Source organism: Lygodium microphyllum, chromosome 12, assembly GCF_053477565.2.
Source record: "Lygodium microphyllum isolate KBCC chromosome 12, Lygodium_microphyllum_v1.1.10, whole genome shotgun sequence".
Classification (NCBI taxonomy): Eukaryota; Viridiplantae; Streptophyta; class Polypodiopsida; order Schizaeales; family Lygodiaceae; genus Lygodium; species Lygodium microphyllum.
In genome coordinates, this window is record NC_141146.1 from 2,757,931 (window position 1) to 2,785,404 (window position 27,474).

The 27,474-nt window shown below is 41.9% G+C and overlaps 1 pseudogene; it reads left to right on the forward strand.

The window, feature by feature from the left end:
• Positions 1-2,025: 2,025 nt before the first annotated feature.
• LOC148027402 (pentatricopeptide repeat-containing protein At2g33680-like) lies at positions 2,026-5,299 on the forward strand (annotated as a pseudogene).
• The last annotated feature ends 22,175 nt before the right edge of the window (positions 5,300-27,474 follow it).

The window sequence follows — 27,474 nt, forward strand, 5'->3', positions numbered from 1 at the left end:
GAATAAAGGAAGGCCGGGTCACACATTGTGACTGTTGGAGTTCCCATTTTGTGTCTCTATCTTTCTTGCTCTTGCTCTCTCGCCATAGCTCTCCAAGCAAGCTTTGATCCTTCTCACCTTTCATTCAACACATAGTTGTTACCAAACAATCAATTTTTCCAACTATTATGCATTGTTTAGTCAATTGGATGTATTGGTATATATCAAAATTCTAACCAATGTGTCACTAATAAGGCACACTATGGAGTGAAGGTCCACATCCACACTTTTAACTACAAGTGGATATACTGAAAATAAATATTTGTTAGTTATTTTGTCAATAAACTAAAAGTTGCATTAAAAGATTCCCTTAAGCTTCCATTAGTAGAATCACTTAGCTCTTGGAAGCCTTAAAATTACTTGAATCTCTCAATAGTAGAATCACTCAAGCTCCTAGAAGTTAGGGGAACCACACTCGAATCAAGAGAATGACTATGATGATGCCACAAATTCTAACACTTGAGCAAGGAATGTTAGTTGCAAAATCTAGACCTAAGTGGAATTGTGTTTCTTTTGTGGGTGGGGAATGCTAGTTTATATTGACAATGTCCTTCAAGTTGGATGCATTCAAGGGGATTTGCCTCAAAGTTTTAGCAAGGGTGGTTAAAGGATCTAATCAACATATTGCTTTAATGGTCCTGACAAAAGGCTTTTTAGATCCTGCATCCAATCATGAATAATGCTCTTTATATACATCTCAAACCCCAAATCCCAAGGCCTACTACCCTTATGCTTATATCAATCGCAAGTATAAAGTCGTTGCACCTAGTTGCTACATTAACACTCTAGTATATCAAATATTACTTATCTTTTGATGTTTGTCAATAAATATGTAAAGCTTGGTTATACTATAATCATCCAACATGCCTACTTTAACCTTGTTGCCATCAACAATGTACCTTAAACTCTAAAATTGAGATTTTTACAAATGTACTCCATAGGTATCGATATGAGTTCCACAATTTTAGGGACATCTCAAGCTAGCTATTTGCCATCAACTTCTAGATTGTAGCTAATGAATGATAGATTCTGGGGTGCTTTTATTAACATCCAAAGTGGTAGTGACCATTGAATCAATAATCCATAACCCATCCAAAAATAAAAAAGTGTATTATTTGCTAATAGCACACACTTTGATGTATCAAAATAATTAGTTGAGGGCTCCCGGCCACTATTCAACAACTTGGGGTCACATGAGCATGGTTTAAAGTTTGAGCTTAACTACAAATACCTAAGTATTTGGATCCTAATTCCAACACTTTAGGCCCTTGTCTTACCACGAAGGAGACCTTGTATATGTGGGCACCATGGTAAACTAGTGCCCATGTGAAGCTTAGGGGCTCATACATACACGTATTCTCACATATGTATAGGAGATATATGTGTGTGTGAGGGAGGGTAGAACACATGTACATATATACATGCACACACATGTACATCTAAATACATAATGTAACCATAAGGAGAGTTGAACATTACAGGGAGACGATCCCAATCCTTCCAATATTTAAAACCAAGTGTATAACAGTAAGAAATGTATCTTCACTTGGTCACACTTCAAAGCTCGCAAAAAGAAGAAGAGGAGAAGCAATGATTTATGATGCTATAATTTTTCAAAAATCTCTACAAAATATTATTCATTGTAAGATCAAATTGTCAAGATTCTTCACATTAACAAGATATCTAGAAATTAAAACATCAAGTGATATAACAACTTTTTTGGAAAATCTAAAATGGTGATTCATTCTTATTTAAAATGCCAAGCTCGATCCCAGCCAAATATTATTCATAGATGCTGAAAATTTCACAGGTGTGTGAGTTCGATCCCTGTGTCTTGCATCCCCTATGGCACAAATCTATTCACATCTAGATGGCCTTCCCAACCTCTTACAATAGTTCACAAAGTGTGGCCCTTGTGATTACATCACCTTGTTTATATAGTTTTGGTTATTTCACCATTATACTTACCTGGCGCTTCTTCTCAAAACCATCCGCCACCACCTGCGTTTTCACGAACCCATATTGCAACATGGCATGATATGTTCACGCCATTCATTGGATCTCACAGCAGACCGGAATGTCAGCATGCTGTGACCTACTGCACCTTCTATGGACGGAGCACTTCAAAGATCCCTCCCAATTCAGGGACGATTCAGGAAGGCAGCCCCTACTATGGAATGATGATTGGCCATGGGAATTGAGACAGAAGGTGCATCACGACATCTTGGACTCCCTAAAGGCCTGTGGCAGACAGAAGGACCTGCATAAAGGCAGAAAGATACATGCCGATATTCTCCAAACAGGGTCCCTTAAGAGGGATGTCTATATCAGCACGGCGCTCATCCGAATGTATGCTAAGTGCGGTGCGCTCGCCAATGCACAAGAAGTGTTCGATGGGCTTCCGACACGGAATGGGGTCACTTGGAATGTCCTAATCGCTGGATACGCCAAGCATGGGCTTGGCGAGGAAGCTCTGAACTGCCTTGGACAGATGCGAGATGAGGGCTTCTCCCCAGATACTGTCACATTTACAGGCATCCTGAAAGCTTGCGGCAGCATACAAGCAACCGAGAAGGGTGAACAAATACATTCCGAGGTCCGGAGGTTGGGGTTGCTGGGAAACCAGGATATTCTACTGGGCACTGCATTGGTGGACATGTATGCCAAGTGTGGGGCTTTCACCAAAGCGCAAGAAGTGTTCGATGGGCTTCCAGTGCGGGATATAGTCTCTTGGAATACAATAATCTCTGGATATGCCCAGCATGGGCTTGGTGAGGAAGCTCTCAACTGTTTTGAACAGATGCGAGATGAGGGTTTATCCCCAAACCCAATCACCTTTGTATGTGTTTTGAAAGCTTGCAGTAGCATAGGAGCGACTGAGAAGGGCAAAGAGATACATGCTGAGATCCAGAGGCTGGGATTATTGGACAATGGTGAGGTTATCCTTGGCAATGCATTGGTGAACATGTATGCCAAGTGTGGTGTGCTCACCAAAGCACAAGAAGTGTTTGATGGGCTCTTAGTACGTGATACAGCCTCTTGGAATGCACTGATCACTGGATATGCCCAGCATGGCCTTGGTGAGGAAGCTTTGAACTGTTTTGGACATATGCGAGATGAGGGCTTCTCCCCAAATGTCATCACCTTTGTATGTGTTTTGAAAGCTTGTGGAAGCATAGGAGCAACAGAGAAGGGCAAAGAGATACATGCAGAGGTTGATAGGCTGGGGTTATTGAAAAATCATGATATTGTGCTAGGCACTGCATTACTGGACATGTACGCCAAGTGTGGTGCACTTGCCAAAGCACAGCAAGTGTTTGATGGGCTTTCAGTACGGAATGCAGTTGCTTGGAATGCTTTAATTGCTGGATATGCCCAGCGTGGGTTTGGTGAGGAAGCTCTGGACTGCTTTGGACACATGCGAGATGAGGGTCTTTTACCAGACACAGTCACCTTTATATGCGTTTTAAAAGCTTGTGGGAGCATAGGAGCAGTTGAGAAGGGCAAAGAGATACATGGTGAGATCCACAAGATGGGATTATTACAAAATTGTGAGATTGTGCTTGGGAATGCCTTGGTGAGCATGTATGCCAAGTGTGGTGCGCTAGCCGAAGCACAAGAAGTGTTTGATGGGCTTCCAGTGAGGGATGCAGTCTGTTGGAATGCACTTATAGCTGGATATGCCCAGCATGGGCTCAGTAACAAGGCTTTGAACTGCTTTGGGCGGATGCGAGATGAGGGCATGTCACCAGATGCAGTCACCTTTATATGCGCTTTGACAGCTTGTGGCAGCATAGGAGCAGCTGAGAAGGGAACAGAAATACATGCTGAGGTCCATAGGCTGGGATTATTACAAAATCGTGAGATTGAGCTTGGCAATGCTTTGGTGAACATGTATGCTAAATGTGGTGCACTTGTGAAAGCACGAGAGGTATTTGATGGGCTTCTATTCCGAGATATAGTCTCTTGGAATGCACTAATATCTGGATATGCTCAGCATGGGCTCACTGTGGAAGCTTTGAACTGCTTTGAACGGATGAGAGTTGAGGGGTTCACTCCAGACATAGTCACCATTGTATGTGTCTTGAAAGCTTGTGGAAACATAGGAGCAAGTGAGAAAGGGAAAGAGATACATACCGAGGTTCAGAGGCTGGGATTATGGGAAAATAATGAGATTGAGCTTGGCAATGCATTAGTGGACATGTATGCCAAGTGCGGTACCCTTGTGAAAGCACGAGAAGTTTTTGATGGACTTTTAGTACGGGATGCAGTCACTTGGAATGCACTGATTTCCGGCTATGCCCAACATGGGCGTCATGAGGAAGCTCTGAACTGCTTTGGACAGATGCAAGATGAGGGAATTTCCCCAGACACATTCACCTTTTTATGCATTTTGAAAGCTTGTGGAAGCATAGGAGCAACTGAGAAGGGTGAAGAGATACATGCTGAGGTCTGCAGGCTGGGGTTGTTAGAAAATCATGATATTATTATGGTAGGGACTGCGTTGGTGGACATGTATGCTAAGTGCGGTGCACTTGTCAAAGCACAAGAAATTTTTAATGAGCTTCCCATACGTGATGCAGTTGCTTGGACTGCATTGATGGCTGGATATGGTCGGCTTGGTAAGGCTAAAAGAGTTTTTGAGTTATTCAGCAAAATGAGAGGAGAATGTGTAGAGCCAGATTGTGTTACCTTCAGTGTTTTGCTTACAGCTTGCAGTCATGCAGGTTTAGTGGAAGAGGGGCAAATGTACTTTGATATTATGAGTTCTGTCTATTGCATCATGCCAGGTTCAGAACACTACACTTGCTTGGTTGATCTTTTTGGCCGTGCAGGTCACTTTGACAAGGCAATGAGTGCGATAGAGAAGGTACCAGATTCTGACTTATGGTTGGCTCTTTTGAGTGCTTGTCGAAATTGGGTAAATGTGGAGCTTGGGAGATGGGCCTTTGAGCATGTATTGCAGTTGGATGATAAACGTGCTGCAGCATACATCTGCATGAGTAATCTGTATGCAGCTGCTGGCATGCAAGAAGAAGCAGACGAGGTTGAGGCTTTGAGAACCAAAAATGGAGCATGGAAGATGCAAGGACGTTGTTGGTGGACTGATGTAGGTGGAAAGGTTCATTTGTTTACTGTAGGGGATAAAAGCCATCCCCAGAGCAATTGTATGTTTGCAAAGCTAAAAGACATTGGTCAAAAACAACTGGAAGGGTATTCTCTACCTTTGCATTGGGTGTCAGAAGCTGCCTCAGATCATGGAGAGGAAGATGTGCTATGTGGGCATAGTGAGAAGTTGGCTATTGCATGTGCTCTCATTAATACTCCTGAACGTACACCTATACATGTCACCAAGAACATGCGGGTTTGTGGCGACTGCCATTTCGCCACCTCACTCATTTCAAAGATGGAGAAGCGCAAAATTCAGGTCAAAGATACAAGCCGAATACATATTTTTGTGGATGGAAAATGTATCTGTGAGGAAACTGGTGATGGGTAGATCAGTTTTATAGGTTATGGATGCCAAGGTCTGAAAATCAGCAATGGTACAGTGAGAATCAGTCACAAAGGCTTAGTTTCTACTCTGTTAAGTCATTTGGTACTGGATTATCTGTTACCATCCGAGCATGTGCCAGTAGCCTGAACAAAACCAGACTTCAATAGTAGCTGGCCAAAACATTGATCAGTGAGGCAAGTGGAAAGTGAGGGTAGAAGAGCAACTTAAACAAGTGGAACCTAAGTGATGGGATTCTTTTGTAACAGGACTTGCAGAGAAGGGAAGAAGGTGACTGTTGATATTTGGCACTCCAGAAGAGTAGTGGATGCTTGTGAAATTTGGAACAGAGTGCCAAGTGCATTTTGGAATAAAGATTGCCAAGTGCACTATATGTTTTGCATTCTGTGTTTCAACATATGAGCATTTATGCAAATCCTGAAAAGCACCTGTAAATATGATTTTTGCAACATGAGGGTTCTGAATGACCCAAATAAGTGCAGGTGTGTTGACTTCAATAATGCATTGACACAAACCATGAAAAGCACCTGTAAATATGATTCTTGCAACACGAGGGGTCTGAATGACCCAAATAAGTGGAGGTGTACAATAAGCTCAATATTGTGCCAGAGCATAACTACCATGAAAGTGAATTGGATAATTGGTTATTGGAAAATCCCATTTTTCACCTAGCAAGGACCATAACATGTGGATCCTTTGGTGTTGCCAATGGATGATGAGTTCGACTAGAAATGGGATGGTAATGCAGGACCGAGCAAAATGAAATTGTCATTTTCGTCAATCTGGAAATGGGATGGTTTCGAGAGGGCTGAACAAATGGGACGGCTCCTTGCTAGGTGAAAAATGGGATGACCTAGGCAAGGCCAAAAGAAATGGGGTGGCCATCTTGTTCACACAAATGGGATGGACATGGAAATGGGAAGGCCATCTCTCTGGACCTAGAAATGGAATTGCCATTGTTTGACTGCAAATGGGATGACAATTACTACTGGATGAGAAACATGATTGCTTGGCTTAGCATAAACAAGATGGTTGGCCATTCGCTAGACTGAAAATGGGACGACCATTGTTGGATAGGGTCTAATGCCAAATGAAAGCCACATGGTGTTTCTTGAGGAGCTGTTGTGGTGGTATGCTCATGTCTCGGTATGCATAGGATGGCAATGAGCTCGAATCTATTTATTGATATGCTAACGTGTCTTAGCGTTTGCTGAAACTTTGTAATTGTCATGAATGTGGCAGGTATCACACATGCGCACACATTAGATAAGATATGGTGGAAGGGAGCTTCTTGGGTTCATTCTTTATTACTCCGGAGTCTGCCTTATATATTGGCGCCACACATACAATATAACTAACGGTGCGAGGTAGCATGTTGCTACATGCCCGCTTATTCACCATGTACATTACTCTATCTACCATGTATGAGTTGGTGGATAGAGTTTGGCATCAAATGTGCCAGATTTGTCAATACTCCTCCCCAAACTCAAGTCACAAGGAGAGTGAATGCGTGAGCTTGCATTGCTAAAGTTGTGTACTCGCATAGCTTGCCGGAAGTACTCTAGCTTCTCTTAGGCTAGTGACTTAGTGAAGATATTTGCAATCTATTGCTTAGTAGACATGTGCCATAGGTCTACATCTCTATTAAGCACCTTCTCATGAGTATGTGGTTAGTGGACCTCTTACGGTTTTGTGTGAGCATGAAACACTGGGTTATAAGCTATCATGATGTTGCTAATGTTATTACAATAAAGAGGTACAAGATCCATTACATCATAACCAATCTGCTCTAGTAAGTTGCATAACCATACAGCCTTACATGCCGCAATTATTGCCTCTTAGTATTGGACCTTTGTAGAATTTAGAGCAGGGGTAGATTGGTTCCTTGACATCCATGAAATTGCTTCACGTGATAGAATGAATACATATCTTGATGTTGATCTTTGAATAGTTGCACTACTTGCCCAATCAACATTGAGGGCATAAAGCTCGAGTACAAGATTGGCCCTATATTGCAATCCATAACCCATCGTGGAATTTAATATATGATCCTATGTATTGCATTTAGATGTGGCTTCCTAGGTGACTACATAGAGTGACTCACAATTCCAGTTGCATATATGAGATCATGCCGTGTAATGGTAAGGTAAATGGGACTTCCTACCATATGCTTATATACATTTGGATTCTCTAGCTCATCACCTTCATGTGTTGATAACTTTGTGTATAGACTAAGTGTTATGATCATGGGTTTACATGCCATGTCATACTTTGTTAGCATGTTTAATGCATATTGTCTTTGTTACATACCAATTGCAATTGACCCTTAATGTAAGTGACTATGCCATGATCTTAGTGCTTATTTCAACCTATAGATTGCTTTATACAATTTGCATATTCCATACAAATGCTTGTGATCCTCATATTTTGTTGGTTGTGTATAGACTGTTTTGGTAAACTCTTCATTCAAAAATGCAATTTTCACATCCATTTGATGTATTTATCTCTTGGATACGACGAAAAAAACTATTGTGCAAATGGTAGCCATCTTGGTCATTGTATTGAAAGTCTCCTCATATCAATGTTGTACAAGCTGTAGCCTTTGGTTGCAAGTCTTGCCTTATACTTGCTCACTATTGGATTTAGGGTTGTAAGAATGCAAGTACACAGCTCAGAGAAGAAGCTTGAGAGATCACAACTCAAGGTGTATAAGACTAAGTATGCCCTAAAAGTGAATAGGCATATATACAAGGCCGAGGAGAAAAATCTCCTAAAGAGGGAAAAAACGTGCCTGGGTGGTCCTAAGTGTATTCATACATATCACCACTAAGACATAGTAAGGAATCAACCGTGGGAGTGATGTGGTGAACGAGAGCTGACACACATGTATAGGGAAGTGTCATGCCCAATGGACTAGATCAATTCATAAAGGAGAGCAAGCTCAAAGCTTTGTGGAAAGCTTGGAACTCTCATGAGGCAAAGCCTTTATGAAAAGATGTGCAAGGTTGTTCACTATTGGTACATAAGCCAAGCTCATCTCTCATGCAAAGAGTCCTCCTCCTTGGATATAATGGTGCATCTCAATGTACTTACTACATGCATGGAACACTGGATTTTCTTCAACTGCCAGTGTGCACTGTCTGTAAGTGATGATGGTGGTGGTAGATGATTGTCCAACTCCCAAATCAGCCAAGAGTCAAACACACTCAACTATAATTGTGAAATCTGGCATGTTCTCAACTTCACAACTAGAAGTGACCACAGTGGGTCGCTTCTTGCTCAACCATGATATGTATGAGCTGCCAAGCATGAAGCAAAAACCACTCGTGGATACACTAATATTGTAATAGCCTGTTCAAAATCCAAAAAGCATGTAAATTTGGTAGTAATGATCCCCTCTTGAAATAAAACAACCCAAGGTGTAGAGTAGCACTCAAGTAATGAAAGATCAGCTTCATTGTTTGCCAATGCTTAGTGCCTAGGCTATGTATAAACCTACTCATATGTGAGACTGCAAACTGAATATCAAGCCTCGTAATGTATATAAAAATCAAGCATTCAATAACCTATTGATAGAGAAAGATATCAAATCTATCTCTGATATCATGAAAGTTCAATCTCAAACCTATCGAAGATAGGAGTAGTAATAGGCTTGCAGTCTTCCATACCAAATCTCTGCAATAATGTCTCAATATACTTTGTTTGATATAAGGCAATACCTCCATCACACTACTTAAACTGAATGCCCAAATAATAATGCAGTGGGCCTAAATCTAACATATCAAAAAAAATAAATTCAACTCAGCCTTAAATTTAGCAATACATATCTAATTGGGACCATTGAGTAGCATGTCATCACCATAAACCACAATGATCGGAGGCACATCACTATGATGTCTAAAATATAACGTGCTCTTAATGGAACTATTTTGAAAACCATGTGTAGTCAAGTATGCATGTATCTTCGCATACCAAGCCCAAGGTGCTTGCTTCAGGCCATATAAAGCCTTTTCTAATTTGCATACTTTGTTTTCTTATCTCTTCTACATAAAACCATAAGGTTGAAAAACATACACTTTTCCATGTAAGTCACCATTTAGAAATGCAATTTTGATTTCGAATTGACATATATTCCAACTATTATGAGCTGCTAATGTGTAGATGCTACGAATAGTTATCATACAACAAGTGAGGGCAAATGTCTCATCAAAATCAATGACCTTGTGCTAAGTATATCCCTTTGCCATAAGTGTAGATTTATAGTGACCAGTACTACCATCTATCATGGGTTGCAAATCCACTTGATATCGATGGCTTTCTTGCTAGAAGGAAAATCACATAAGAACCAAGTACCATTTTTTTAAATAGCTTCACACTTAGATTGCATAATAGCCATCCAATTTTTTGTATCTTGTGCCTCTTCAAAAGTTACATGCTCATCCTCATTACACAAGCTAGAAACATCCAATGTATAACAATCCAATGCATAAGAGGCACTATGAGAGCTAAAATAAGAATAGCAGCTAATGGTGCATCAACTTATGGTCAGACAATGTTTGCACTAGCCATTTTAGTATAGTTCTAGACTGCTTGATATCTACCGTGTCATTAATAAGTGCACCATTTGCATCTACATCAAAAATAGGGTGATTTGTGTTATCATGAGAAACCTACATAGGTTGGAAAACTATCTCATTTGGCACTACATATGGTTGCATGGCATTGAAAAGAGGCAAAAAAGTGTCATAGATATCCAATGAGTATAGATTTGTCTCTTTTACATATGAAAATAAAGGTTGAACAATGTCTTTCACAAAGACAACATCATGAGTGAACAAGATATGCTTGCTTTCTGAATGGTATAACTTGTAGCCTTTGCTTTCATTATTATACCCAACAAAAATACATTTTATAGCGTTATCATCCAACTTCTTGTATTGTTGCACTGATACCAAAGCATAAGCTAAGTAGCATTGAAAAACATATAAGTAAGCCACAAATGGCTTTTTACCATACCAAGCCTCATATGGAGTTGTAGACTATAAATCCTTAGTGGGACACCTGTTAAGTACATAGGCTACACATAAAATAGCTTCAAGCCAAAAACTATATGGCGAAGCTTGAATCTTAGTCATCCATTGTGCAATCTCCATGAGTGATCTTTTTTTTCCCCCCTCTTAGCTACACCATTTTGTTGTGGTGTATATGGCATTGTACATTGGTGTTTTATCCCATGTTTGGCTAAATATATATTAAGTTTGTTAGATATATATTCCCCTCATTGATTAGAATGGAGAGTATCCACTTTACATCCTAATAAATTTTTAGCCATTCTAATAGTGTTTGAAGTACAAAAATACTTTGGAATTAGCTTTTAAACCATGTATCCATGTATGCATGGAGTAGTCATCAATGAAAGTCACAAAGCACAAGTAGTTATCAAAATATGTTGTTTGTATTGGACCACCAATATCACTATGTACAAGCTACAATTTGCGAACAACTCTCATTAATATGTCTTTTGAAAAATGAAGCATGCTATATTTATCCCATATGCAAGCTTCACGAATGTGTTTTCTAGATACTTCAAGAGTAGACAATTAAGATACCATATTGGATCTCTATAGATGTATCAAAATAGCAAAATTCAAATGACCAAAACACCCATGCCAAAGTTTTGAATTTGAAACGGCTTGTGAATCTACAATAGCACATGCCATTTCTTCCACACATTTCCCATAGTTATTGAGCTCATATATCCCAATGAATAGTGAACCAAATGCAATAATCATATCACTACAATAGATATTATGAATTGTATACTTATTATTAATAAACTTGATAATCAAGCCAGAATTGATAACTGCAAAAATTGATAAAATTTTCTTTTTTATCTTTGATATATACAAAAAAAGCATCCATGTGTGAAAGTACTGCCATTAACAACAATAAGTACTATTTTTCTTACTCTTTTGATAGGATAAGAGGAGTTACTGACACATGTCACAATATTGTCCTTAGGGGTAGGCTCAAGAGAAGTGAACAAATTGTGTGGAGAAGTAATATACTTTGTGGTACTACTCTCAAAGTACCATACATCAAAATTTACAATAAGCATACAAAAATCATGAAAAGAAGGGTCATAATTGCAGTGTGCATTAGATTCTCATTTTGTATCACACACATTTCCAATTTTTGACTTAAAAGGAGAGGCATTTGCAATAGCCATACTATCCTCTTTCTTCTTAGTCTCTTTTGTAGCCAACTTAGGGTAGTCCTTTATGATATGATATTTTGCCAAGTTATAATACCTGCAAAATATCCCTCTTTTTTCTTTTCATCCTTATCAGCTTTCTTTGTTTGAGCAAAATTTACGGCTTTTTTCTTACTAGCAGAAGAGGAAGCTTTCTCTTTACCTTTCTAACTAGCTATAAAGGCATGGTTTACTACATGCATAATGGACCTATTTTGCCTTGAATATTCTTCTTGCAACAAAATAAAAGCTAACTATCAAATTATTAAAAGTATAGCGCGAGAACCCTATGTAAGGAAGGATGCACAAGGGAAGGTGAGGTGTAAATGGATAAGAGGATAGGGGAAACCCTAACCCTAGCTCATCCAGTGGTGGCTATATAAAACCGTAAGGATCACTCTCAACATAGAAGAGAGAGTGTACTCGTTATACTTTATGAGCAACTGAAAAAGAAATATTTTCTTATTGTACTTTGTAAGCTCTCTTCTCCCTCTTGTGCACTCTCACACCATAGGGCTTTGGTAGCCCCCCAAGTGGGCTATCCCCATCTAAAAGGGCTTGCCAAAATTCCTTCTCTGTTGGCCATTGTGGGCAAAACCCTAACAGCCACCTTGTTTAGTAGCCATAGCCAAAAAATCTTGAACCTTGATTTTTTTTGGTTTTCTTCTTTTATTGAAGTCATTAATAGTTATTATAATCAGTGACTAAGCAAGATTCAAGTCCGTTGCAAATTTGGAGGCTCAAAACTCAGAGCTTCTTGCCTCGAAGGTGACTCTCAAGCCCAAATCAGACTCCAACACAAGAATTTCACCAAGCTTGGATATTAGTATTTTTAAACACTACTTATCAATTTGTTTATCATTGCTATTGCTGGTTAATCTCAAAATTTTGAAGGTTTAGACCTTAATTATATTCACTAAAGGCTTAACTATCATAATCTCTCTCTTGACCATTGTAAGGTTATGTGTCATATATAAACACATAGACCATTTCATCTCTTCATCCAATTGTATATTAGTTCTAAAAAAAATTCAACTTGCTATCTAAGCATCATTTCATTTGCTTCTAGTCTTATTGCTTTCCTTGTAAAGAATTAGACACTATCATTGCCCTATGTAGTTCATAAGACCTTCCTATCATGGCCTATGTTAATGTAAAACCTCAAATCCAAAAGTTTGATGGAAAAGATTTTCATCCATTATAGGTATTAGTGAAATATAAAATGATGGAGAGGGGTTACTAGCCCTTCATCAAAGGGACGAAGGCCATTGACCCATCCAATCCTATAGATGTAGAAGATGATAAAAGAGCCCATGCTAATGTTGCACCTTGATGAGTGCAAAGATGGAAGAGGCGCATTTTAAAATTCAAAGGCACCCTGAAATCCTTCTAAAAGAGCACTAGGCTTCCTCCTGTGCAATTTGTAAAAGAGTAGACGGGATGGGTGAAGCCACAATGTAAATAGAAGGGAATAGGAAAAGAGGACCTAGGCTAAAATGATCGGTCATGTAAAAAAGGGGTGGACACCCAAAAGGGATTAGGGCATGTATACAAGCCAGAAAGTAAATAGAGAAGCTCATTCTTGTGTGTCACCAAAACTAGCTCTCCTCTCCTCTTCTTCTTCTTGTTCTTGCTTGCTTGAGCTTATGCCTGAGAGAGGGAGTGAGTGTGTGAGGGTGAGAGACTGTGGTGGAGAAGCTCTCCATCTTCTCCTCTCTTCTTCTTATTCTCTTCTCTTCTCTTGTCTCATGCAAGCGGAAATGGAGCATGGATCTTGGAGCTTGAGGATGGAGCTTGCTTGAAGCTCGCACTTGGATCATGGAGCCACCGGAGTGCTTGAGAGAGGAGGCAACTCGATTGGCATGGAGGTAAGCTCATTATACTTGTAGGTGTGAGAGCGTGTATGGCTATGTGAGAGAGTAGCCATTGCACTTGACTTGAAATGCTTGAAGCAATAAGCAGTCCATGGGTCTTGGCAGTTGAGCGAAAGCTCCCATATTTTGGTTCCATCATACCGAGACCAACGGATTCAAGCTTTGAGTGCTTGCACCCTTCTAATCGAGCATTGAAGTAGGGATTTCCCCGAACCGGTGCTAAATGAGGTAGATAGATAGAAAGCGAGGGAGTTTGAAGAGGCATTTGATCTTCTTAGCAAGTAAGTTTTCTGATTTTTTGGATCTAGATGAGTAGATTGGATTAGTGTAGGCATTTGGTTGTGATTTGAATGCATTAGGATCAAGAAAAAAATAAGAAAAAGAAGGTTTTGCACAATAGGGTTTCTGCTATTGTAAATAAGACAAATAGAAAAAAAGGTAGAGAAAAAGAGCTCTAATGTATAATGCATCAGAAGGAAGAAAGGAGGAAGATCGGTATTGAGTAGAGAAGGGCTTTAATAGGCTAGGAACAATTGGGAGAGCTCATTTTCTCATTTGAGAGAGAGAGAGAGAGAGAGAGAGAGAGAGAGAGAGAGAGAGAGAGAGAGAGAGAGAGAGAGAGAGAGAGAGAGAGAGAGAGAGAGAGAGAGAGAGAGAGAGAGAGAGAGAGAGTTATATTAACGTCTTCTAACGACCAAAACTGGCCTATGAGACAAACTGTGATACAACTGATGAGGTCCATCTACCAAAAATAAAAGTGTTGAATGAAAAGCTAAAAACTGGAAACTGAAAATACGGTGCTGTGAGTGTGATAAGTGTCGTGTATGTGTATGTGCGTATGTAGCTCTGGTACTCCAGATAATGGCTACAAAAGGGGAACAAATGTCGGCTGTGATAGGGGAACAACTGTCGGCTGTGATAAAGTGGTGCGCTGTGTATATGTAACAGATGCAGGGAGATATACTATCCTGGGATGTAGTAGCAGTCGTCGAAGTCGCTAATAGCAGGTGATCCCTCCTGGATGCAGGATGTGGTACATCGGCGGTGGAGAAAGAGCGAGAGAGAGAGAGAGAAAGAAAGAAAGAAAGTTATATTAACGTCTTCTAAAGACCAAAACTGGCCTATGAGACAAACTGTGATACAACTGATGACGTCCAGCTATCCAAAATAAAAGTGCTGAATGAAAAGCTAAAAACTGGAAACTGAAAATATGGTGCTGTGAGTGTGATAAGTGTCGTATAAATGTATGTGCGTATGTAGCTTTGGTACTCCAGATAATGGCTACAAAAGGGGAACAAATGTCGGCTGTGATAGGGGAACAACTGTCGGCTGTGATAAAGTGGTGCGATGTGTATATGTAACAGAGGCAGGGAGATATACTATCCTGGGATGTAGTAGCAGTCGTCGAAGTCGCTAATAGCAAGTGATCCCTCCTGGATGCAGGATGTGGTACATCGGCGGTGGAGAAAGAGCAAACTAGAGATCTGAGATCCAATGTGTCGAGTGTCGTCGGGTCTCAGTCTGCTGTCGATGTAGATCAAGAATCCTCCGGATCTCCTGTCGGTGTGGCTGTGGGGTTCGAAACTCCCGGATCCTCGTGCGGCATCGGGTACGCTGGTCCTCAGCCTGCTGTAGTGTGAGCCCGGAGGTCTGGCTGGAGGCTGGTATAGTAGCTCTCACTCTGTCTGTCTGAAAGAACTGTGTAATAGTCGTCTGGGTGGGCCCCTCTTTGACTGGGACCTGCTGTGTGCTCTGCTCTCTGATGTGCCATGCCTCTCCCAGAAAACGGCCAAATGATCTCTGATCCATATCAGTCATACATCCCTGAAGTGAGCTGCTCAATGTGTATCTAGATCTCAACTCTGAGTATGCCGGGCATCTGAGAACAAAATGCTCCTCACTCTCCACCTCTGATCTGCAAAGGGGGCATATCCTCTCTGTTGAGATATCGAGCTCCACTCGTGATATGCCAGGGTGACCGTTGTGCATTTATGTCACCGACGTGTTAGTTGCAGATGCGGTTGGTATACCGCCCATGAATAATAGCTACATGATAGCTATCCTTATCTACTCTAGTTCGTGGCTTGGTTAGTATGCCACCTTAGTTAGTTGAGTTTGGTTTGAGACCCATATATAGGGTTCTTCTATTTCTTTGTATGAGAGTTCTTTTGGCTTACATAACTAAGAAGAGGAAAACTGTTTTCAGCCTCCACCCTTGTGTGTATTCCCCCATTGTGCAAGCAAGAAAGCTTCAAGTGAGACTCCTTCCTTCTCTCCCACAATCTTGACATGGTATCAGAGCCTTGTTCGTGGTAAGGAGCTCAAGAAAGCAAGCCAAGCTCGCGGTGTTCTGGTAAGAGGAGCAGTGTTGCTTTCATTTTCTGTTTTGGGAGCAGATCTCTGCAGGTAGCACAGCCGGAAATTGCAAGAGTGCATTGTCTCAGGTTGAGACGCCCTTCGCGGTGAAGCAAGAGGGCAGTATATGCTGCGGGAGAAGGCTTTAGCCCTCGGCGACCTTGTTTTTTTGATTTGAGGCCATTTCGGGGCCTGTTTTGCAGACGGAAGTTTTCTGCATGCACTCAGGAAAAGGCTCAGTTTTATGCTGTGCAGCCACTGTTCTACAGGTCGGTGAAAAGTTACTGTAGAAATTGCATCGTATGCTTGTGCGCAGAGACATTGGGAGTTTCAGAATCATCCTTGGTTCCTGTTTATGCAAAATCGTCACTAGGAAGTGACAGTGTGGTCAAATACCACTTTCACCAGTTTTGCAGATTTGCCCTTGTGAGGGTGAAGCTGAGTTTTTGCAGTGACAGAATTTTTCGCAGTGTACTGTAATGGCGTCTGATTCTCTTTCACAGATTGTAACTGAAAAGCTTGACAAGAACAACTTCCAAGCATGGAAGTTTAGAATGACGAATTTCCTTATGGGAAAAGGATATTGGGAATTTGTTGCAGGAAATGAAGAAGAACCAGTTCTTCCTGATGTTCCCAATCAACAGCAAATGCAGGCATTTAAAGCATGGCATGAGAGAGCCAGGAAAGTTATGTACTGGCTGTCTATCAGCATTTCAGACTCTATGATTGTGCATATTCAAGATGCAAGTACGCCAAAGGAGGCATGGGATACTTTGTCAAAAATGTATAGCACAAATATGCAAGCCAGGAAAATGCAGCTCAAGCAAGAGTTGCACAATGTGCAAAGAGAAAATATGAGCATCAATGACTACCACATGAAGGTGAAGAAGATTGTAGATGCACTTGCTTCCATTGGGTCGCCAGTGGAAGATGATGATTTAGTTTCTGTGACCTTGAATGGTCTAGGAAAGGATTATGCACAGTTTCGAACATCCATTTCCGTTCGTGAAAGATTTCCTGACTTTGAGGAGTTGATTGCTCTTCTAATTTCTGAGGAACAGAGAAATGGTGGTGCATCTTCTTCAGGAGGAACTTCAAAAGAAGCTGTCTTCTACTCAAATGCTGGAAGAGGTAGAGGCAGAGGTAGAGGAGGCCGATTTGGAGGCCGTGGTAGAAATCAGAATATGCAGCAAACTCAAGAAAATCAGTCCTATGGAGGAGGACGTGGTAACTCTAGAGGCAGGGGGAGCCAAAGAGGTCGTGGTGGATGGCAAATAGGCCAAAATGCAAACAGTAATGTTGAATGTTACTACTGTGGTAAAATGGGTCATATGGCTAAAGACTGCTATAAAAAGCAGAATGACATCATGAATGGAAAACTGCAACAAGGGAATTATGCATCTTCTAGTAGACAGGGTGATGACAGAAATGAGCATTTGTTTATGGTGCAGCACATGAACAATTCTGTGAAAGTGCAGAAGAAAGCAATGATGTATGGTATGTTGACTCAGGTGCATCAAACCACATGACAGGTCATACAGAATGGATGGAGGATGCAAGAAAAATGGAAAAACCAAGATTTGTGGAGACTGGTGATGATACTGCACATCCTATTGTGCAGATTGGAAAAATTCCTTTGTCTATGCAGGATGGGAAAAAGAAATACCTGTCCGATGTATTTCATGTCCCGAATATCACCAAGAATCTGGTTTCTGTTGGTCAAATGGTTGAGCAAGGCTTGCAGGTCAGATTTAATCCTCATGGATGCTTTGTTGAGGATATGAAAAATAATGGTCGCTTGATAGCAAAAGGAAAGAAGAAGGGTAGAATGTTTACATTGGATGCAGACATGTCTGAATTGAGTGTAGCAATGTTTGCACATGGGACCGGTGTAGTTGCAGATATTGATATCTGGCATAAACACATTGGTCATGTTAATGTACAACGACTTAAATCAATGCGGGCCCAAAATATTGTTGCAGGATTGCCCAAATTCAAGGTTGCAGAAATGCATAAGGTATGTGAAGCCTGTCACTTTGGAAAACAGGCAAGGAAACCATTTCCTAGACATGTTCAAGAGAGTAAGAAGCCATTGGAATTAATCCACTCTGATGTGTGGACTACTAAAGCTGCATCTCTTGGAGGTTGTCATTATTTTGTCACTTTTATTGATGACTATAGCAGAAAAGTTTGGGTATATTTTATGAAAAAGAAAAGTGAAGTTTTTGGGCATTTCAAAACTCTTAAAGCTATGGTTGAAAAAGAAACAGGTCTGCAAATAAAATGCCTAAGGTCAGATGGAGGGGGAGAGTACCTCTCAAATGAGTTTGCAAGGTTCTTGCAGGAGCATGGCATAAAGCAGCAATATTCATGCAGTCATACCCCACAGCAAAATGGAATTGCAGAAAGAAAAAACAGACATATTGGAGAGGTATCTCGTGCCATGCTCAATGAAAAAGACCTGCCAGATTTTTATTGGGCTGAAGCAGTTGCTACAACAGTCTACATAATGAACAGGACTCCCACTGCAGCAATACATGGAATGACTCCAAAGGAGAGGTATACTGGTAGGAAACCAGATATTTCTCATTTGAAAATTTTTGGTTGCATTGCCTATGTACATGTGCCAGATGAGTTGAGATCCAAGTTGGATCCAAAAGCTGAGAAGTGCATCTTTATTGGTTACTCTCTGCAGCAAAAAGGGTATAGATGCTATAACCCTTCTACTCGTAAGTTTATAGTGAGCAGAGATGTTGTTTTTGATGAGATGAGTAGCTGGTATAAACCAGTAAATGTGATTGATGATGTAGATGCACAAAATGGTAATGCTGCACAGAATTCACAGCAGCAGTCACAAAATATTAGTGGACCTGGAGCGTCCTCTAGCAGTGGTTCACATTCTTCGCCATGGACAGGCAGATTGAGATCAGGAGAATCTTCTCAAAGTAATGCAGATAGTGGTATGCAGGTATCACGAAAAGGAAAAGAGAAGGTTGATCAGCCCATGTTTGATGTGAATGCAGGTCACTCTTATGTGGATGGTGAATCCAGTGGCTCAGAACAGAGCATTGATGATGAGTTGGGTATTCCTTCTATTGTTACACCTGGAGTAAGGAAGACCAGGGATGTTTTGAGAGCACCTGGGAGTGAATCTACTTTGCGCAGGTCTACGAGAGCTAGGTATCCTGTGGATAGGCTGAAATATGATGGATTTACAGCCATTCACTATGCATATATGGTTAAAGTGATACAGGAACCAGAACCCACTTCTTTTGAGGAAGCCATGGGAAAAGAAAAATGGAAGAAAGCCATGGATGAAGAAATGGATGCCTTGGAAGCAAATGCTACATGGGAATTGGTACCTTTGCCTAAAGGTAAAAATGCAATTGGCTGTAAGTGGGTTTATAAGGTGAAGCACAATGCAGATGGTTCTGTGAACAGATACAAGGCAAGATTAGTAGTCAAGGGGTATGCACAAACATATGGCATTGACTATGAAGAAACATTCAGTCCGGTTGCAAGGATGGCAACCGTAAGAGCAGTCATTGCTATGGCTGCATCAAAGGGATGGTCTTTACATCAGATGGATGTAAAGAATGCCTTCTTGCATGGTGATTTGCAAGAAGAGGTCTATATGGAGCAGCCACCAGGTTATGTGCATGCTATTCATCCTGAGTTTGTTTGCAGGTTGAAGAAAGCCTTGTATGGCTTGAAGCAAGCACCTAGAGCATGGTCTGACAAGATAGGACAGTATCTTGTCACTATTGGCTTTCATATTTCCAAGGCAGATTTCTCACTTTACGTGAGAAAAACAGAGAAAGGTATTATGCTACTTGTCATTTATGTTGATGATTTGATTATGACAGGTGACAGTGATGAAGATATCCTTCATGTGAAAATGCTATTGAAGCAGAAGTTTGAGATGAAGGATTTGGGAGAGCTGCGTTATTTCTTGGGCATTGAGGTGATTAGATCACTAAGTGGGATACAGCTCTTGCAGAGGCAGTATGGATTGGACATGCTGTCCAAATATGGGATGACAGGCTGTAAGCCTATTTCAGTTCCTTTGGAGCAGAATGTGAAGCTGAGCACAGATGCAGGTGAGCTTTTGGAAGACCCTACTATGTACAGACGCATAGTAGGAAGTTTGATTTATATGACTATTACCAGGCCAAATTTGAGCTATGCTGTTCGATTGGTAAGTCAGTTTATGCAGGCTCCAAGGAAACCACATTTGGATGCGGCTAGACGCATACTCAGGTATGTGAAGTCCACATTGCAGTATGGACTATTTTATGAGATTGGGGTTCAGATACAGCTGCATGGATACACTGATGCTGATTGGGCTGGTAGTATTTCTGATAGACGTTCTACCAGTGGATATGTGTTCTCTTTTGGGAGTGCTGCAGTCACTTGGAGCAGCAAGAAACAGCCTACAGTTGCCTTGTCGAGCACAGAGGCTGAGTACAGGGGTGCAGCCATGTGAGGTAGCTTGGTTGCATAAGCTACTTTATGATATGCATCAGTCTACAAATGGGCCAGTTGTCATTTATTGTGACAACATGAGTAGTATACACTTGGCAAATAACCCAGTCTATCATGCTAGAACAAAGCACATTGAGGTGCATTATCACTATGTGCGGGAGAGGGTTTTACTAGGTCTTATTGATCTAGTTTATGTCAGCACAGAGGATCAGGTAGCTGACATATTTACGAAGGCATTGGGCGCAGAGAAGCTGCGCAAGTTCAGAGACCTGCTTGGTGTGCAGGAATTGGGATTGAGCTCGAGGGGGGGTGTTGAGATATCGAGCTCCACTCGTGATATGCCAGGGTGACCGTTGTGCATTTATGTCACCGACGTGTTAGTTGCAGATGCGGTTGGTATACCGCCTATGAATAATAGCTACATGATAGCTATCCTTATCTACTCTAGTTCGTGGCTTGGTTAGTATGCCACCTTAGTTAGTTGAGTTTGGTTTGAGACCCATATATAGGGTTCTTCTATTTCTTTGTATGAGAGTTCTTTTGGCTTACACAACTAAGAAGAGGAAAACTGTTTTCAGCCTCCACCCTTGTGTGTATTCCCCCATTGTGCAAGCAAGAAAGCTTCAAGTGAGACTCCTTCCTTCTCTCCCACAATCTTGACACTCTCCTCCCGTGGGATGCCACTGGCTCTGCCACTCTCAATCATAAGCTGAGAGAGAGAGAGAGAGAGAGAGAGAGAGAGAGAGAGAGAGAGAGAGAGAGAGAGAGAGAGAGAGAGAGAGAGAGAGAGAGAGAGAGAGAGAGAGAGAGCTACAGGCAAAGAGGAGAGATTGTGCATGTTGATCTTCATCACAGCTTATCTTGGTCCTATATGTTTCGGGTATTGCTTGGTGCTGATTGATCAATGTTGGCTCCCTAGGTGCAATCATTATTAGCAAGGCACAAGTAGGGTTTTAAGATTTTTTATCATTTGAAAAATCACCACTGCACTTGAATGCTCGCCGCAGGGTCCGATTGCCCTAATCAGACTATTCGAATTTTGTCCCCTCGAACACATCTTTCCTCGTCCAAGTCACCGGACTCAGACCACTTGGACCACTTGTCCACTCAGACACAGTCATCCATCCAACCTAGACCACATTGATCGGACTATCTGACTTGGATGCAATCTGACTCATACCCCAATCACTCAGATGCCCAAAATTGGGCACTTGGACTTGGATTGTCTGACTCGACCCCTTGGACTTCTGGCCACTTGAATAAGAGCCAAAATAATCAGAGAGTCTGATTCTAGGAATCACATGCCTAAGACTCAGACACTAAAAATAGAACCTGAAGGCTAATAAAACCAGCATGCCCTAAACTAGACAAAGCCCACAACTGAGAGTGGAGCAACACCCCCATAGGCCTCTAGGCACCTCCAAAGGCTCATTGAGTCTCTAGACTCTAGAAGCCGTGACTTAGTGGCCTAGGAAGTGACTATACACACAACCTCTCAGACCACCCATCTAAGACATCTTAAAATACTCAAATGAACCTATTAGAGAAACCACCACCTACAAGAGAGGACTAGAAAAGCATGTGATGTACCACATTGTTTTCATCACAATCACAACTGCATAAATAATCACTTGAAGTGCACTAGAATGTTGAAAGCCTGATTTCACACCATGCATGGAAGGAAGCACCCCACGAGCACCTGAATGAACTTAAAATTGAGAACTATGTGAAATAACAAGGAACTCACATGCAAGATAACCAAGAGTGAATGAACCCACCAATAGGAGAAGACCCTCAAATCTTGACTACGCGACCATGGGAACTAGGCCTTAGAGCAAGCCTCTTGGAGAGTGAAAGGATTTCACACAATTAGGGCTCAATCTTACCCGAGTTGATCATCGTGATTGACATCCTAGTGGCCCAAGAGATTGACGAAATGTTAGGATCCAACACCAATCCGAAAAACGGTGAGCTTGACTTGGGGGACTTCCCATTTGGCATCCAACATATGATAAATCGATAAGACTTGCAGACTAAAATGGAGCACCACCAAAGACCAGCCAAGGACATCATAGCAGTCCTTGAGGAAGAGCGAAGACTAGCAAAGAAAGCACTTCAAGGCATAGTTGCCAATAATCAGGAGTAGCAAACTTAGAGTTGAGGCAGGAGATAGAAATGCAAGAGGTCTAGCAAGTTTTAGCTCTTGCCAATAGAAATAGGACAGGACCCAATGCTAAGAGGGAAAGAGCACTTGAAGCCAACATTGAGTGAGCTTCTCACAAAGTGACTCATAGATAACACAACTATGGAACAAAGTGGAGCAACCCTAGCTCTTGCCAATAGAAATAGGACAGGACCCAATGCTGCAAGGGAAAGAGCACTTGAAGCCAACATTGAGTGAGCTTCTCACAAAGTGACTCATACATAACACGACTATGGAACAAAGTGGAGCAACCCTAGCAACTTTGTTGCTAACAGGATTAGGTATTACTCCGAATTCCAAAAGCCAAACAAAGATACCCCTAGTTGCCAAGAAACTCAAAAAGTATCATCCTGATAATGACCCATACAATTTTGTAGAGCAGTTTGAGTAGGTACACGAGATGAACGGCCTAACGAACCATGCTCAATGCACACAAGCTTTTGGTCTTTGCCTTGGGGATAAAGGACAAACGTAGTAGACTAGCCTAAACAATACCGAACGTAATAATTTCAACAATCTCAAGAGTCTCTTCATCAAGAGATTATCGGAGGTAAGCTACTTGGATACCCTCATTGTTCAACTAATGAACGCCAGTCAAAAGGACAGAGAGGACATTCGAGACTACATCACCTATGTGTGAAGTCTCTTTAAGATAATACCAACCTTAGAGTGACCTAGCGAACAAGCTGACTCCACTGTGTTCATAAGTGCAATCCTAAGCGAGGCGCTTTACAAGGCCTTGGTGGGCAATTTGAACCTACAAAGGGATGTGCTAGCTAGGGTCTTTGAAGAATCCATATGAGTGGATGACCTACTCAAACAGAAGCTCAAGGACCACAAGTCGAGATAGCGCAACCTTTAGAAGCTTAGAGAGGGCCACAAGTGCTAATAGTGAGAGATCGAGCTGAAGCACCAAGGAGAAAGGGAAGAATGTCGATCAAATCTAGGAGTTGGCAGACATGAAGCTAGAGTTGGCTAAGCTCCAAGAGATGATAAGAAGACCTAACCGACCTCACATGCAATGCATGCATTACAAAGGAAACCACCTTTCGACCGAGTGAATGGATCCCAAATCTAGACCCTGTGCCAATTTCAGTAGGTTTGGCCATGATATAGTGCATTGCCAATTTCTGAGGTGGTTGCCATATCCATAGCCACAGAATCAGCCTTACTACCTAGGAAATAGACCACCACCTTACAAAAGGAGAGCTCCATTAGCTCTTCTAGCACCTAGTGATTCGAGGCCAGCTATCCCTAGGATGGACATCATCCCCACAGGGATACCTAGACTACCTGGACCATTCATGACCCATCCACCGAGCGACACTCTAGCACATTAGGTCGAGGAGCCAAATGAGGAAGAGGCATATGTAAACCCTTATGTCTCCTACGATGAAGAGGGTACTCCCATTCTAATGGATTTTAGACCACTACTAGTGATGGTGTTAGGTTGGGGACGGGGTAGAGGCCTAGGAGGTCAAAACGAAGAGCCAATCGCATGTTGGACCCACCAGGACACATCTCATCTCGTTGCCCTGAATGAGAGCAAGATAATCAAGAAAAGACCGACTTGAGATGCACCGAGTGTGGAGTCACTAATTTGTATGCTGAGTGCCCTAGGTGGAAAGCATCCACTAGTTCAGCTACGTGCCATCCATGCCTTAGGGGCTATTTGGAGTTGAGATGCTTAATGGTGAGGCCACTCCCATCTCCTTGGATGTCATGACCAGCATGCAGATAAGGCAGACCAGTATCTCATTACCCAAATCTAGCAACCTTAATGCAGTATCCATAGGGAAGAGGAGTCATAAGAGGAGAAGGAAGAGAGCGGAGACAAAATTTGCACTCAAAAAAACTGACAATGCCACTACACTACGAAGGGCAGGCAAGTCATGGATGTAGAAGCGGAAACATCTGCTCCTAAGACAGTGGAGAAGGGGAGTGCTAAGGTTGGGGACTATCCCGATCCCATGCACCGATTTAAAGTGTTTGACAAGGTCAAGGAGTGGGTGAAGAGGCCCAAGAGCACCTAATGGATGCACAGCCCATCCTAGAAGACGAGATTGATGAGTTGTCCAGTGTGAGTAGCCCATCTCACCTACTCGCATAGAATCTAGAGGAGCATCTACACCCCATCATGTGGCACCACAAAGAAAAAGCCTAGGCGCTACAGGTAGATAGAATGCCCCGAAGGACAGTGGAAAAAGAGTGTAGAGTGTAATGAAAGGCAAGCAGCTAGTAGCTTGCTTACAGCATTGATATTGGCCCCTGTGACTCTACCAATGGGGGAATGTGCTTAGGCAAAGTTCCTCATTATGGCAAGAGTTAAAGCAGTGAGTAGAGGGATCTAACGAGCCAAGAGCGGTTGATTTGCTTGCCTGACCACGATGCAGCCACTCAGATACCGAGCTTAACGCTAAATTCAATGCCTAAGTCCATGCACATAAATGCTTTTTGGGAGGGCACAGAGATGCATGTAGTTCTACCAGTGGTGGAATTAGGAGATGTCACAAGAAAGGGGATCATAGACACATGAGCGGGAGTCAGTGTGCTTAGCCATGCGGTCCTACAGGAATGGGGTAATCCACGAGTGGAAACTGCAGGGTTTAACATCACGTTGGCTAATGGCATGAAAGTTAGGCCATTCGAAGTGCTAAAGGACTGGCCCTTGAAAATAGCAGGTGTCTAGTTCTTAGTGAACTTCATAGTTATGAAGGGAGTAGACTATGACATTCTGCTAGGCCGACCTTGGATGCTGAACACACAAGTAATCAAAGATTGGGGTAAAGGCCTTATATTCCTAGGTAATAGCTCAGAGGTAGTATGAGTCAAGATGGACACTTGGAAGTCCATGTGGTTGACTTGGATGCCATCTTCTCTATCTTGATGAAGGGAGACCACATACCAAGAATTTTTATGGGCCATTAACGAAGTATATTTCTTATCTTGAAGACGAGCGGGATTGGATGCATGTGCTAGCCACCATATCGACATGTCATTTTCGGACAAAGAAGAGGATTATAAGCAAGTAGCAAAGGATAGCAGGTGAGTCCCCATAAAGCCAGAGCATCCCGTGAGACTCCACCTTTAGCACCACTTTGCATGTTGGCCAAAAGCCTTGGTGGTAGATGACAAACTCCTGCCCCTTCCCATATTCCTTCTAACAAACTTGAGCTCTAGGGGATTCTTGAGTGCTTGATGAGGAAACTAGCTGATAACCCAGCCACAATCTCAAGTCACTCCAAGACCTCATGGATGAGCCAAAATGGCAATGAACTAAGGTGCATGGCCTAAACCTTATGTACAATTGGGCACACTGATCACATATGAAAAAAGAATTAAGAATACAGAGCTAGACAACGACGAGTAGTTAGAATGTAGTGATTCAAACAATGAGTATGAGGACTACTTCCCCATGAATGAGGAAAGTGAAGAAGAGGCCAAGATGATAGAGTACGATATAGACAGCCGACTAATCAAACAGATAAGAGTAGACTCTAAGCTAGAGAGCCAATGCTTTTAGAACTAAAAGAGGAGTCTTTAGAACTGAATGTGATCGCACTTGGTTGGATCACTTAGATGTGATGGACTATGAGAAAGCATGGCTAGTTGAGCCTAGTGCCACGTCTCTCTTTAGAATAATATCAACCTCAGAGTTGTGACCACCAAGGAGACTCTCTCTTGTAGCGAGGATTGCGAGTTTTACTTAGAATTACAAGTAAGCACTGAGAGCGATACAGAGATACCCTAACCACCTAAATCCAGATGCACCAAGGGGGACTTGCTGGTCCATCTAAGGCGCAGAAGATGGTTGAAGGAGGAAAAGAGAGGACAACCAAAGGGGCCAGAGGCCAAACAAGAAAGAAAGCTCTAGGACCTACCAAAGCACTTCACTAAATTAAAAAAGGGAGATAGGGTGGTGATCTTGTTGGGAGCGAAGAGGCAAGGACATGCAAGCAAACCGATAGAAGGGCCTGTCAAAGTCAAGGAAGTCAACTTAGCAGGGGAAGGGGAGAAGCCTTGATGACTTGTGTTTATAGCTGATGACCTAACCAAGTAAGAGGAGGCTGATCTCATTTCTTTCTTGCGAGAGTATATAGACGTGTTTTCTCGGTCCTTAGATGACTCAAAGGAGTCGATCCGAGAGTAATGACGTATAACATTCCAATGCCTCCTGATGCAACACTAGTAAAGCTGTGACCTTACCTGATGAATCTGAAGCATGGTCATACCATTCTTAACCCTAGTGCAAGAAAATAAAAAAATAAAAGGAAGAAAGCAAAAGAAAATTTTAAAATACAGGGCAAAGTGAAAAAAGGTGGCCCGACAACAGAAATAAGAGGGAAAAGGGCCAAAAGCCCAAGACACCTAAAAAACCCAAGGCCAGTGCAAAAATGGAAGAGGTGCGTTTTAAAATGCAAAGACGCCCCTAAATCTTTGTAAAGAGAGCTAGGCTCCCTCTTGTGCAATTTGTAAAGAGTAGATAGGCATGGGTGAAACCACAATGTAAATAGAAAAGAATAGGAAAAGATGACCTAGGCTAAAATAGTTGGCCATGTAAAAAAGGGGTGGGTTCCCAAAAGGGATTAGGGCATGTATAAAAGCCAAAAAGTGAATACAGAGCTCATTCTTGTGTGTGGCCAAAACTAGCTCTCCTCTCCTCTTCATATTCTTATTCTTGTGCTTGCTTGAGCTTGTGCTTGAGAGAGGGAGTGAGAGAGTGAGTGTTTGAGGGTGAGGGACTGTGGTG